The following is a 12383-nucleotide window of genomic DNA, read 5'->3' as shown; positions in this document are numbered from 1 at the left end:
AAGTGGCAGATGGAGTTTAATTCAGATAAATGCGAGGTGCTGCATTTTGGGAAAGCAAATCTTAGCAGGACTTATACACTTAATGGTAAGGTCCTAGGGAGTGTTGCTGAACAGAGACCTTGGAGTGCAGGTTCATAGCTCCTTGAAATAGGAGTCACAGGTAGATAGGATAGTGAAGATGGCATTTGTTATGCTTTCCTTTATTGGTAAGAGTATTGAGTACAGGAGTTGGGAGGTCATGTTGCGGCTGTACAGGACATTGGTTAGTCCACTGTTGGAATATTGCATGCAATTCTGGTCTCCTACAGAAGGGTTCAGAAATGATTTACAAGGATGTTGCCAGGGTTGGAGAGTTTGAGCTACAGGGAGAGGCTGAACAGGCTGGGGCTGTTTTCCCTGGAGCGTCGGAGACTGAGGGGTGACCTTATCGAGGTTTACAAAATTATGAGGAGCATGGATACAATAAACAGGCAAAGTCTTTTCCCTGGGGTTGGGGAATCCAGAACTAGAGAGCATAGGTTTAGGGTGAGAGGGGAAAGATATAAAAGAGACCGAAGGGGCAACGTTTTCACGCAGAGGGTGGTACGTGTATGGAATGAGCTGCCAGAGGATGTGGTGGAGGTTGGTACAATTGCAACATTTAAGAGGCATTTGGATGGGTATATGAGTAGGAAGGGTTTGGAGGGATATGGGCTGGATGCTGGCAGGTGGGACGAGATTGGGTTGGGATGTCTGGTCGGCAAGGACGGGTTGGACCGAAGGGTCTGTTTTCATGCTGTACATCTCTAGACTCTATCTTGATCAGTTGGTTCAATGGGCTGAAGAGTGGCAGGTGGAGTTTAATTTGGTTAAATGCAAGGCATCGCGTTTTGGTAAAACAAACCAGGGCAGGACTTATCCACTTAAAAGTAGAGCTTTGGGTCATGTACTTTGACATTTTTTGACATCTGTGTCACATATAGACAGGGTGGTTGAGAAGGCATTTACCACTCTTGCCTTCATTGCTCAGACCTTTGAGTATAGGAGTTGGGACGTCATGTTGACGTTGTACAGGATGTTGGTGAGGCCTCTTTTGGAGTACTGTATTTAGTTCTGGTCACCCTATTATCAGAATGATATTAAACTGGGGAGGGTTTCAGAATGGAGAGTTTGGGTTATGAGGAGAGGCTGGACTGGTAGGACTACTTTCATTTGAGTGTAGGACATTGAAGGGTGATCTTAGAGGTTTATAAAATCGTGGTAAGGTGAATGGCAGATGTTGTCTCTTGAGTCATAGTTATACAGCACAGAAACAGTCAACCCAGTCCATGCTGACCATGTTCCTAAACTAAACTAGTCCCACCTGCCTGCTGCTGGCCCATATCCCTCCAAACTTTTCTATTCATGTACTTAACTAAATGTCTTTTAAACATTGTAATTGTACCCACATCAACCACTTCCTCAGGAAGTTCAATCCACACATGAACCACCCTCTGTGTAAACAATTTGCCTGTTGCGTCTTTTTAAATCTTTCTCCTCTCATCCTACCTTAATGTGCCCCCAGTCTTGAAATCCCCCACCTTAGGGAAAAGACACCTGCCATTCATCTTAACTATACCTCTCATTATCTTATAAACTTGTATCAGGTCATTCCTCAACCTCCTCCGCTCCAATGGAAAAAGTTCCCAGCTTATCCAACCTTCCTTTATAATTCAGAGCTTCCATACCCAGTAACATCTGGTAAATCTCTTATAAACCCTTTCCAACTTGATAATATCCTTCCTAGAACTGGGCATGGTATTCCAGAGAGGCCTCACCAATGCCCTGTACAGTGTAGGGGATTTCCAAACTAGGCATATTTTTAAGGTGAGAGGAGAAATGTGTAGTAAGGACATGGGGTAATGTTTTTACATGGCGTGTGGTCCATGTGTGGAATGCACTTCCAGAGGAAGTGGTGGGTGCAGGTACAGTTACAACTTGTAAAAGACATTTGGATAAGTACAAGAATAAGAAATGTTTGGAGGGATTTGGGTCAAATGCAGGCATGTGGGATTACTTTTGTTTGGAATTATGGTTTGTGTGGTGTGGTAGGACCAAAAGATCTGATTCTGTGCTATTTGACTCTGATTCCATGACTCTAAATGTAATGTTAGCATTCACGAGAGCAAGAATACAACAGTAGCATTCTCGTGAATGCTAACATTGCCCATCTTTAAGGGCATTTAAATTTGATTTAGATTCCCTACAGCGTGGAAACGGGCCCTTCGGCCCAACAAGTCCACACCGACTGTCCAAAGAGTAACCCACCCATTCCCGTATCTTATATTTACCCCTTATTAACGCACCGAAAACTGTGGGCAACTTAGCAAGGCCAATTCACCTGGCAAGCACATCTTTGGATTGTCGGAGGAAACCGGAGCACCCAGAGGAAACCCACGCAGACTCAGAATGTGCAAACTGCACACAGACAGTCACCCGGGGTCCCTGGTGCTGAGAGACAGCAGTGCTAACCACTGAGCCCTCCCCGGTGGCCATTGGATGAACATATGGATGATAATAGAATAATGTAGATTAGAGTGACTTTAGTTTGGTTTCACAGGTTGGTGCAATATGGAGGGCTGAAGGGCCTGTATTGTTCTATGTTCTACTCCTGAGGCTGTATAGGGCCCTGGGAAAAAGTGAGGGCTGGAGATCAGAGTCGGAAGTGTGGTACTGGAAAAACTCAGCCGGTCAGGCAGCATCTGAGGAGCAGCAGAATTGATGTGTTGAGATGAAGAGGTCATGCTTGAAGTGTAAACTCTCCTGCTCCTCGGATGTTGCCTGACCGGCTCTGCTTTTCTAGCACCACACTTCAATTACATATGGCCCTCGTCAGATGGTATTTGGAATATTGTGAAACATTTTGGGCCTCGTATCTAAGGATGGATGTGCTGGCTTTGGAGGGTCCACAGCGGGTATGATCCCAGGAATGAAGGGTTTGAGGAGCAGTTGAGGTCTCTGGGTTTGCACTTGACAGTTGAGGAAGATGGATGGGGGGGGGGGGTGGATCTTATGGAAACTCTGAGAATACTGAGAGACCTGGACAGAGTGGACATGGGGAAGATGTTTCCACCAGTAGGAGAATCTAGAACCTGGGGTCACAGCCTCAGAGTGAAGAGGTGGTCTTTTAGAACTGAGATAAAGAGGGATTTCTTGAGCCAGAGGATGGTGAATCTGTGGAACTCTGCCACTTAAATGTGTGAAGGCCAGGTGATTGAGTGGATTTAAGACCGAGAGAGGTTCTTGATTAGAAAGGGGGTCAGAGGTTAAGGGAGAAGGCTGGAGTCTGGGGTTGAGAAACATACTATGATCAAATGGGGAGCAGACTAGATGGACTGAATGGCCTAATTCTGCTCATGTGTCTTATGGTCTGCTTTGGTCTTGAGAGGATTTCTGTGATTGCCATCAGCATCCCTGCAGTTGGGGGAATAAAATCAAACCTGATGGTGATCTGTTGGGAACTGTGCATGTAACGATGTGTTGGGGACCTTGAAAGATAAGAGAGCTTTGTGTCCAGTGAATCACTGGGGGACCCCTGGCAATTCCCACTCCTCCACCATCACTTCGCAAAATGTAAACCATGATACTGCTTCATGATTCATTCAGTATGATTTTTACGTTTTCAAAACCAGCAAAATCTTGATGAGGACGTATTAACATTACCTCACCGTAAATTTTCTCAAACAAGATAACAGGCCACCTCATTGGCATTTATAGTGTTAAACAGATTTGCACGCTCTGTGGTTTGTTCAGAAGTTAGATTAGTGCACTAGACTTTGGAGACCAGAACCAAAAAAGGCTATGTTAGTCACATTTCATTGCTCACCCACAGAGATTGCCTCTGGACTGCCTTACCCTTTGCTGACTGCTCTGCACACCCTGATGACGCTGCTGATCTTTCCATCTCAGTGGTGCTGTGTGTTTCCCCACAACTTCTCTATTTTGACTTCTGGCTTTAATGTTTTCACAATAAACAAAAACCTGTGAGCAGTAAAACTGGTGGGTTATGTGGTGCTCAAGCCAGTGTGCACATTTCAGGGCCTGGTGCTGAGAGATAATGGCTGGAAGGGAAGTAGGACGTTGAGTGGCCAGTGTTGAAGGCTCATTTGACAGTTTTAATCCACATAACTGCTGTAACCTTGTACAGTGAAGGGCTCCTCTGGAAGGTTCTCCAGGTAATGTTGATTTTTCATCTTTTAAGGGCCAGAATGTAGTCATGAGGGTTCGATCAGACCATCGCAAGTACACCTGTTCTGTAACTGGGTTACAGCAATTTAATGGAGCATAGCTAATGTAGCAAAATGTTCCTCAATACTCCAACTGAGCTGAACGTATTTACCAAAAATGGTTGTTAATGGGTTTAGAGGAGCCATTTTCGAGATTGGGGTCAAAGTGACTGAAACCACGTGAGGAAGATTTATTAGTGGCCAGAGATAGAGGAAGGAAGCATTTGAAGGAAGTCTGTAGGGCTTCCAGAAGTTGCAAAAATGAAATGGTGAAGTGACTTAGGAATGTTTAAGTTGAGGATGGAATTGTAAAGTTGAGGAATGGGGAATCAGGAGATCAGGAGCTTGTCGGGCCCAAAAGGATGAGTGTAAAGAGGAAGCTGAACTTTGTGCTGCCTATAACCTGCAGTCTGGGCCAAGCTGGAGATGATGGTGAATAGACAATCGCAAGGTTGTCAGCACCAGCATCAGAAGAATTGAGCCTTTGGCAAGAAATATGGCTGAGGTTGCTCAAGGTGATTGAATGGGGATGAACAGTCTCAGCAGAGCTGGAAGTCTTGCCTGGGCATGGGAATGACATGACTGGCACCTGAAGACAATTGTGATGTTTCTCCCAGTGTTTAGTTGGAGCAAGTTTCAGAATTATTCAAGACAGCACACAAGAAGTTGTGAGATGAAGATAGGTGGTGGGGAGGTTGAGCTGTCAGTGAAGTATGTGTGAAAGCTGGAGTTTTCGCAGAATTACACATGGCTAGAGGTGCTGTGACTCTGATCAGACAGGGAACCAATTTAAATCCAAGACTGCATGGGATCATTGAGAGAGACAGCTGCAAAGCCACAGTCACAGAATCAAGACGGTCCTCCAGCTCCTGAACTGTCTGTCTGGGGATGAGCTGAACTCTACTGGGACATTGCAATTAAATAGGAGGAGAAGTGGAATCGGTGATGGTGTCTCTTTGTGACAGTAGTCTTTTTCACAGTGATTTTTCACAGCAAAGTGTCTGTGCAGTGGAGGAATTTGGTGCTGGTGCTTAACTTTGAACCAATAGCCAACAGTCACTTACTATCTTGGTGTGATGATTTTGGAGGTGGTGGTATTAGCCTGGGGTATACAAAGTTAAAAATGTCGCAACACCAGGTTATAGTCCAACAGGTTTATTTGGAAGCACTGGCTTTTGGAGCGCTGCTCCGTCATCAGGTGGTTGTGGAGTGCTTATCTTGGCGTGGATAGTAGTCATGATTTGGAGATGGACTGGGTTAAAAATCTCACAACACCAAGTTATAGCCCAATAGGTTTAATTGGAAGCACATCAATTAAACCTGTTGGACTATAACCTGGTGTGTGGTAATTGAGAGTACCCATTGTCTTTGAGCTGATGCCTTCAGGAAATCATTTCGAGAAAGCACTGAATATGGAGGTGGAGCTGTTCATTATGGTGCCAGCACCATGAGTGTTTTCTTTAGAGTTAATCTTTGCTCAAATTTGAATAGTGTGACGTAATGAAAACCGAGCAATGGATCAAGATTGATGGAGATCAGAGAGATTTGATTGTACTCAACTTGTCTTGAATCATATAAATATTGTTCCATTTAATGGACTGTCAACAGCAGTATCAAATAGTCTTTCCTAAACTGAGTAGAGAGTTGGTACAAAGCAATGCCTCCCCTACAGTTTCTCAACAAATGCTTTCGCCCTGGTCATTGAAGTACAGCATAAAAAGCGTTCATAGCTTCAGGTTCACATTCTTTTCCTGCTCATTGTGCTCTGGCACCGCCAGGGCAGCTGAGTAATGAGCTGAGTGGGGAAGCTGGAGAATTGTAAAAGGACTGGGGTGAACATGTGTCTCCAAGCAGAACCACTCCAGTTTCAGTGGTTGCTGAGCTCAGTGACACGAGCAAACTAAAGTGTTTGAAAGATTGGAAGCAGTCAGTTTGTAAAATGGATTAACCACTTGCTTGGCTTTTTGTAGAGATTTAAACTGACTTTGCAGTGAGGTAGACAGGACAGAAGGTATGCTTATCTTTATTTTGTCATCTTCCCTCATGATTTTAAAACAAATATGATTAGTTCCTTTTAGAAATTTCTTTTGTCTGTTGCAGTCCTGTCTGATTTTATCAGTGTTGCTGCAATCTTTGATTCCTCTGGACCATTTGCCTCAGTGGAGAGTTGAAGGCAAACTATTTTCCTGCAGATCTAGAGAATAACAATCATCATAAATTCTGCAGTATTCCTTCCATTGCCAATATTTTGCCTTAGAAGATATGGGTAATGGGTCTCAGTGGGTTACTCTTCAGAGGGTTCATGTGGACCTGTTGGGCCGAAGGGCCTGTTTTCACATTGTAGGGATTCTATGCAGTTTATATATGAACTTAGTATCACAAACCACTTAGCTCTTAAGCATATGTGGGAACAAGTTCAGAATCGCAGTACATTAATGTCAGGAAAAAGTGCTGAAAAACTGGATATTTATTCACTGGAGCATAGTTAAGGAAGAGTCCGGCAAAGGATTTGAAAAGTAGGGGTGGTCTTTAGGGAGAAGACTTTGATAAAAGGATATGAGAAGTGAGAGCTTTTCAACTTGTCTCTTTGGGTCAATGTAGGAGTAACTAGGATAAGGTTGTTCCCACTGGTTGGTGAATCGGTGCCATGGACTACAGATGAGGGTTATCACCAAGAGTTGGGATGGGAATCTGTGTGTGGAGGGGGCTGTTCCAACAAGGAATGCTATATTACAGATGACTATCAAGTCAAAGGTTAACAGCTGCAAGACAGGTGAACATTGTGGAAGGGAAATACCAATGTTGTTTCACCAAAGGGAGATGGAATCATGGCTCCTGTTGTTAAAAACCCCTCAGTCAGTTGCAACAAATCTGTTTTTATTTTCCAGCATGAAGCTGTCATCACACTTGAATTAAACCCAATCAGATTGAAAGTGAAGGACAGCCAATGCAAAGAAATTCCTTGAGTGTTAGAGTCGAGTTTTATTACTTACAACCCCCAAATAATAGTAGCACACAACGTTCAACACACGCACCTGCAGGTAATGAGTGCTCCGAGAGAGTGGATGGGGGTGTCAAGAACAGACAGGAAGACAAAGGCAAATACAGCATCAGATCTCGGGACTCCCTCGGTTGTGTGAATGACATGACCTGAGTCAGTGTTTAGTTGCTATCTTGTTTCTTTAGTAATAACAAAAACAAAAATGTTCTACAATTCTCAGTGTATTGTTTTCAAGTTGCTTTTTATCAGCTAGTTTGGAGATTGAGTGCAATTGAGGAAGTAAAGTTATTCCCAGTATCCTCCTTATTCTTGTCAATATTGCTTTTCTCGTGCTTTTTGAAACTGAATTCTTTGTAGGTAACTGGTCACCTCTCATAGTGAAGTTATCATGCAAATGTGAGGAACACAAGAGATGTGAATTTCTTGATAGCTTCCTGAGTTTGATTGTCGATGGTAATTCTGAGGCAGCCAGTTTCATGCATTCAGAGAGAGTTTTCTGGGCTTGAGATGATCAGCCATCTTAGGTTAGCAGTGTTCTTTTCAAAGCTGTTTTCAGTTCATGAAAGTCTCTGACATTCAAGTCCAAATCATGATATTTAGACATGGTTATGATCAAGTTTAAAATGGACTCTCAGAATATACTGCAAGCCAAGTCAGTTGTACCAGTACATCACTGTGGAAATTCCTCAACATTGTCTCTGAGGTCCAACTGTCGTCTTTTTGATAAATCCACCCCTGCCATTATGAGGTCAGATGTGGGGATGTTTGCTGATAACTGTACAATGTTTAGCACCATTCCCCTCACACTGAAGCAGTCCATACCCATGTGCAAAACGAAAATCTAGGCTTTTGCTGATATTTGCCATGAATGCAAATTGCCCGCTAATTGCTCAGCAATAATCATCTCAAATGAAAGCAAATCTAACCATTGTCCTTTAGCTTTACATGGCATTACACTTGCTGAATTGCCTCTTGTTTTGAGGTGGGATGAGAGTGATGTCCAATAGGGCATGGACTGCAACTCAGTGTAACAAATACTGATACACAGGTGAAACAAGAATGAGGTAGAAAACAGACTTGTTTCCCACATTTTGTTTTGAGCTGTTTGAATATCATGAAATTGGTTCTGCTGTCTTCAAGTCCATCTGCACCACGATGCTGAACTGTGTGCTGTGTAGAAGGAAACAGAGTCCTGATCAGCTCAAAATAATCATAAGAGCAACTGAACACTGGGAGTTACCAATTGTCTTCAGTACATCGGGTTAAAACAATTCATGACATTTCTCTATTCCCTTGATGCCCCAAAGTGTATTGCAGCTACTAAGAGTTGTGAAGTCGTCTTGTTTGTAATGTAGCGAAACCCATCTACTAGTTTGTGTGCAGCAAGATCTCTCAAACATCAAGGTGATCAGTTGATGTCATTTGATGTTGGTTCTGACTGCATGATGTAGTTGTTCTTACGAGGGTCATGACCTCTTTGGTGTCCAGTTAGAAGGACAAAAAGGAGTCTTGACTTCACATGTCATCTGAAAGACATCAGTTCCAGTATGAAAGTACCCAGTGCTGCACTTGGGTGTCGGCCTAGATTATGTGCTTAGGTCTTTGAAGTGGGACTTTAATCAAAAACCAATGATTCATTGATGTCTCACCAGAGAATGGTACTATCTTGTCAAAAAAATAGCACTGCTGCTTTTGGGTGTGTTTGCTCTGAGAAGCAAGAGAGGCACCAAAGTTGTGCATCATTCTGAATGTGTGGCATATCGGTGTAATGCGTAAATGCCTAACTGATGCTATATTAGAGTTTAGAAAACAAAGTATTTACAAAGCTGAGAGCCCTTCAACAAGGAACTAGTTCTAGATTTTAAAAACAAATTAGAACGTGCTAAAAGACAATCAGTAATGTTGATGTATAAATAGTTGAGCAGGCTTTTGTAATGCAACAAATAAGATTTACTTGAGCATCACATTTTCCACCTTTCTTGCTCCAAGGCAGCAGCAGCACCCCACTTATGAACCATTTATTCAAACCAGTGACTGCAGCATGACATTATGCAACTCATGCTGCTGTTGCGTTTTGTTTTTGCAGGTCTAGCTGATTAAGGATTGAAGAAGGCACATTAAACATCCGTATACAACTGAAAGGTCACTGTAATTTCACCTTTAGTTTAACATTTGTGGTTTTAACAAGGGTCACAGAAGTAACTTTCTAAACGAGAGCCCATTTGATAGGTGATTTTCAGATTTAGAGTAGTTTCACATCGTTGTTCAGAACATTAACTTCCAAGTCCAAGTCAGCAGATCAGCTTGATATCTTGATTTCTAGTACCATATTCCAATAGAGATGAGAAAAATGCAGAGGCAGATGATGGAAATGGTCAGAGCTTAATGGCTGGAAATATTGTGGAAGGGATTGAACATGGTGATCGCAATCACATCAGTCACTTTTCAGAAGTACTTCAGCTCTAATCTTATTCAGTGTTTAATAACTCATTCACACTTCAGAGCATGTAAAGGATGCATCTACCAAGTTAAAGGAGGCACTCTTGTAGAGCATTGGTAGAGTCTCTATCTCTGAGCCAGAAGGTCCACCTGCCTGAATGTCAGAACCTATCCGGATGGCCGCTTTCTGCACTGTTGGGATTCTCTGATTCTGCGAATAGGCTGATTAAGTGTCTGTCTAAATGCCTGCTGAATGTTGGTATCATATCTGCTTCTACCATCTCTCTTGGCAGAGAATTTCAGGTGCCTTACACCCTCTGTTTAAAACAAAATCTTTTCTCGTACATCTCCTTTAAATTTGACATCTCCACCCTGGCAGGAAAAGACTGTTCTGTGTCTCCACCCTATCCGTTGCCTGACATCATTATATATAATTCTATCCGGTTGCTCCTCAGCCTCCAATGCTCTTGTGAAAACAATCCAAGTGTGTCCAATCTCTCCTTCTAGCTAATACAACCCATTCCAGGCAACATCCTGGTAAGCCTCTGTTGCACCCTCTCCAAAGTCTCCACTCCTTCCTATGGCATGGTGACCAGAATTGTGCCCACTACTGACTAAAGTTTATACAAAATGGCTTGTACCTTGTACACTCTGTGCCCTGAGCGATGAAGGGAAGCATGCTGTCCGCTGCCTTTACTACCTTATCCACTTGTGTTGCCACTTCTCTACCTCTGGCCTCACTAGCACATGGCATAGGGTGTAATCTTGAGATGAAACCTTCAAGGTCCTGTTTTACAGCTTCTTACCTAACACCCTAAATTTCCTTTGCAAGACTACATCCCTCTCTCTTTCTGCCTGTGTCATTAGTACCAATGTGGACCATGATCTCTGGCTGCTCACCCTCTCCTTGTGGAATGTCTTCTGCCTGCTCAAGGACATCCTTGACCCTGGAACCAGGAGGTATCCTGGAGTCTTGCCTGTGACCACAGAAATGCATCTGTCACTGACTATATCGAGTCCCCAATTACTGCTGCTTACCCTGCTGTACAACAGAGCCAGTCATGGTGTGTCTGATCTGGCTGCTTTGACCTGAGAGGCCATCGTCCTCAACAAAATCCAAAGCAAAATCCCTATTTATGTCCACTCAGTGGATACCAGCTTCTGATGGCACTCAGTATGTGCTGATTGAGATCCTATTCCTTCAGAGAGCCAATGAAAGTGTCATTAGTTTTAGCTGGCCAATAGAATATTGCTGAGAATGTGGTGCTGGAAAAGCACAGCAGGTCAGGCAGCATCTGAAAAGCAGGAGAGTTGACATTTTGGGCAAAAATCTGTCACCAGGCCTTCTGATACCTGATGAAGGGCTTTTGCCTGAAACATCGACTCTCCTGCTCCTCAGATACTGCCTGACCTGCTGTACTTTTCCAGCACTACACACTCCACTCTAATCTCCAGCATCTGCAGTCCTCACTTTGACCCAAGAGAATATTGTTACTATCCAGAACATTCGAGCATCAGCCATGCATAGACTGTCCATGTTTCCACTTGCATTACAGCACTGAGGATGTTCCTGTTCTGGTATTGTAGATAAAGAAACAGTGGAGTAATATTGAGGAATTTGCTGAACTTTATTTCGATCCCTGCAGGTGATAATGTCATCTTTCTCTAAATGCAGAAGGAATGCTTGGGGATTTCCCTGTTGCTTTGCAGATATAAATTTCAGTGAGCACAGTATTCCAACAAGCCATATGATTCTGATTATTGCTGGAGTATTTTGGGTTGAATTGTACAATTTGTCTACATCTCAGTGAGTAAGTAAGTAAATGTATTTTGCCAAAACTGAGCCAAAGGCAAGGCATTTCCCTGAATCAGTCCTTAGTTTGTGTTGAGACCACTGACTTTTGTCAGGACATCAGGCATTATATCAGATCTCTGTATCCCTGTTATCAATTAACAGAAAGTAACCGTTTCTGCTCTTTAGTGGATGTACAATTAAGACAGGACTGGGAGCCTCGGACAGAGAGCCCTCCTGTTCAGGCTCACATGAAGGTGCTGCAGTGTAAAGGGAGGAAGGCTTGGCTCCTGTGCCAATGTATTCCAGGAGGACAGAAGCGATGCAAAGGTTACTTTGGGTGCGTTGTGTAGAAATGAGTTTGTCAGGGGAAATGATTGTGGGAGCTTGGTGAAGGAGAACTTGTCGAGCTAAACTCAAGTGCAGCTAAAATCTGAAGCTCTGTGGGTTCATCACTTCCCCTTCTCCTCTATTCCTTCCTTTTCCCAAAATGGACAGTTCCTGTTCCATGTTTACAAGTTATCTTGACGTCAACACACCTTTGAATTGAGTTAAAACTCACACAACACCAGCTTATAGTCCAACAGGTTTAATTGGAAGCACAGTAACTATAACCCGGTGATGTGTGATTTTTAACTTTGTACACCCCAGTCCAACACCGGCACCTCCAAACCTTTGAATTGAAGTACTGTCTGTAAGTAACCGCATCTAATACAGGCATTTGGCAGCTCATGCCTCCAGATAAAATTCTGTTGCTGGTTTTCAAGGTCCTCCAAGTCATCTCTCCTCCAGATCTCTCTCACCACCTCCAGCCTTACAGTTGTTTCATGGTGGGGGAATTAAAGGTTATGGGGACAATGCAGGTGGGAGGAGCTGAAATGATGCGTAGATCAGCCATGATCTTAAT

General features: G+C 43.3%; 1 protein-coding gene across 3 annotated transcripts in view; it reads left to right on the top strand.

Moving 5' to 3' along the window:
• The window catches only part of LOC122552298 (non-receptor tyrosine-protein kinase TYK2-like), a 71945-nt gene that overhangs the window by 37302 nt on the left and 22260 nt on the right, over positions 1-12383 (top strand). The window contains exon 1 of one of the 3 annotated variants that reach the window (XM_043695023.1): positions 4092-4193. The exons of the other annotated variants lie outside the window; for them this stretch is intronic. The gene's annotated coding sequence lies outside the window, so the exon portion shown is untranslated. Of the gene's footprint in view, positions 1-4091; positions 4194-12383 lie in introns of those variants that run through there. 3 annotated transcript variants of the gene reach the window in all.

Source organism: Chiloscyllium plagiosum, chromosome 8, assembly GCF_004010195.1.
Source record: "Chiloscyllium plagiosum isolate BGI_BamShark_2017 chromosome 8, ASM401019v2, whole genome shotgun sequence".
In the NCBI taxonomy this organism is placed as follows: Eukaryota; Metazoa; Chordata; class Chondrichthyes; order Orectolobiformes; family Hemiscylliidae; genus Chiloscyllium; species Chiloscyllium plagiosum.
This window is presented reverse-complemented; position numbering and strand designations above follow the sequence as displayed.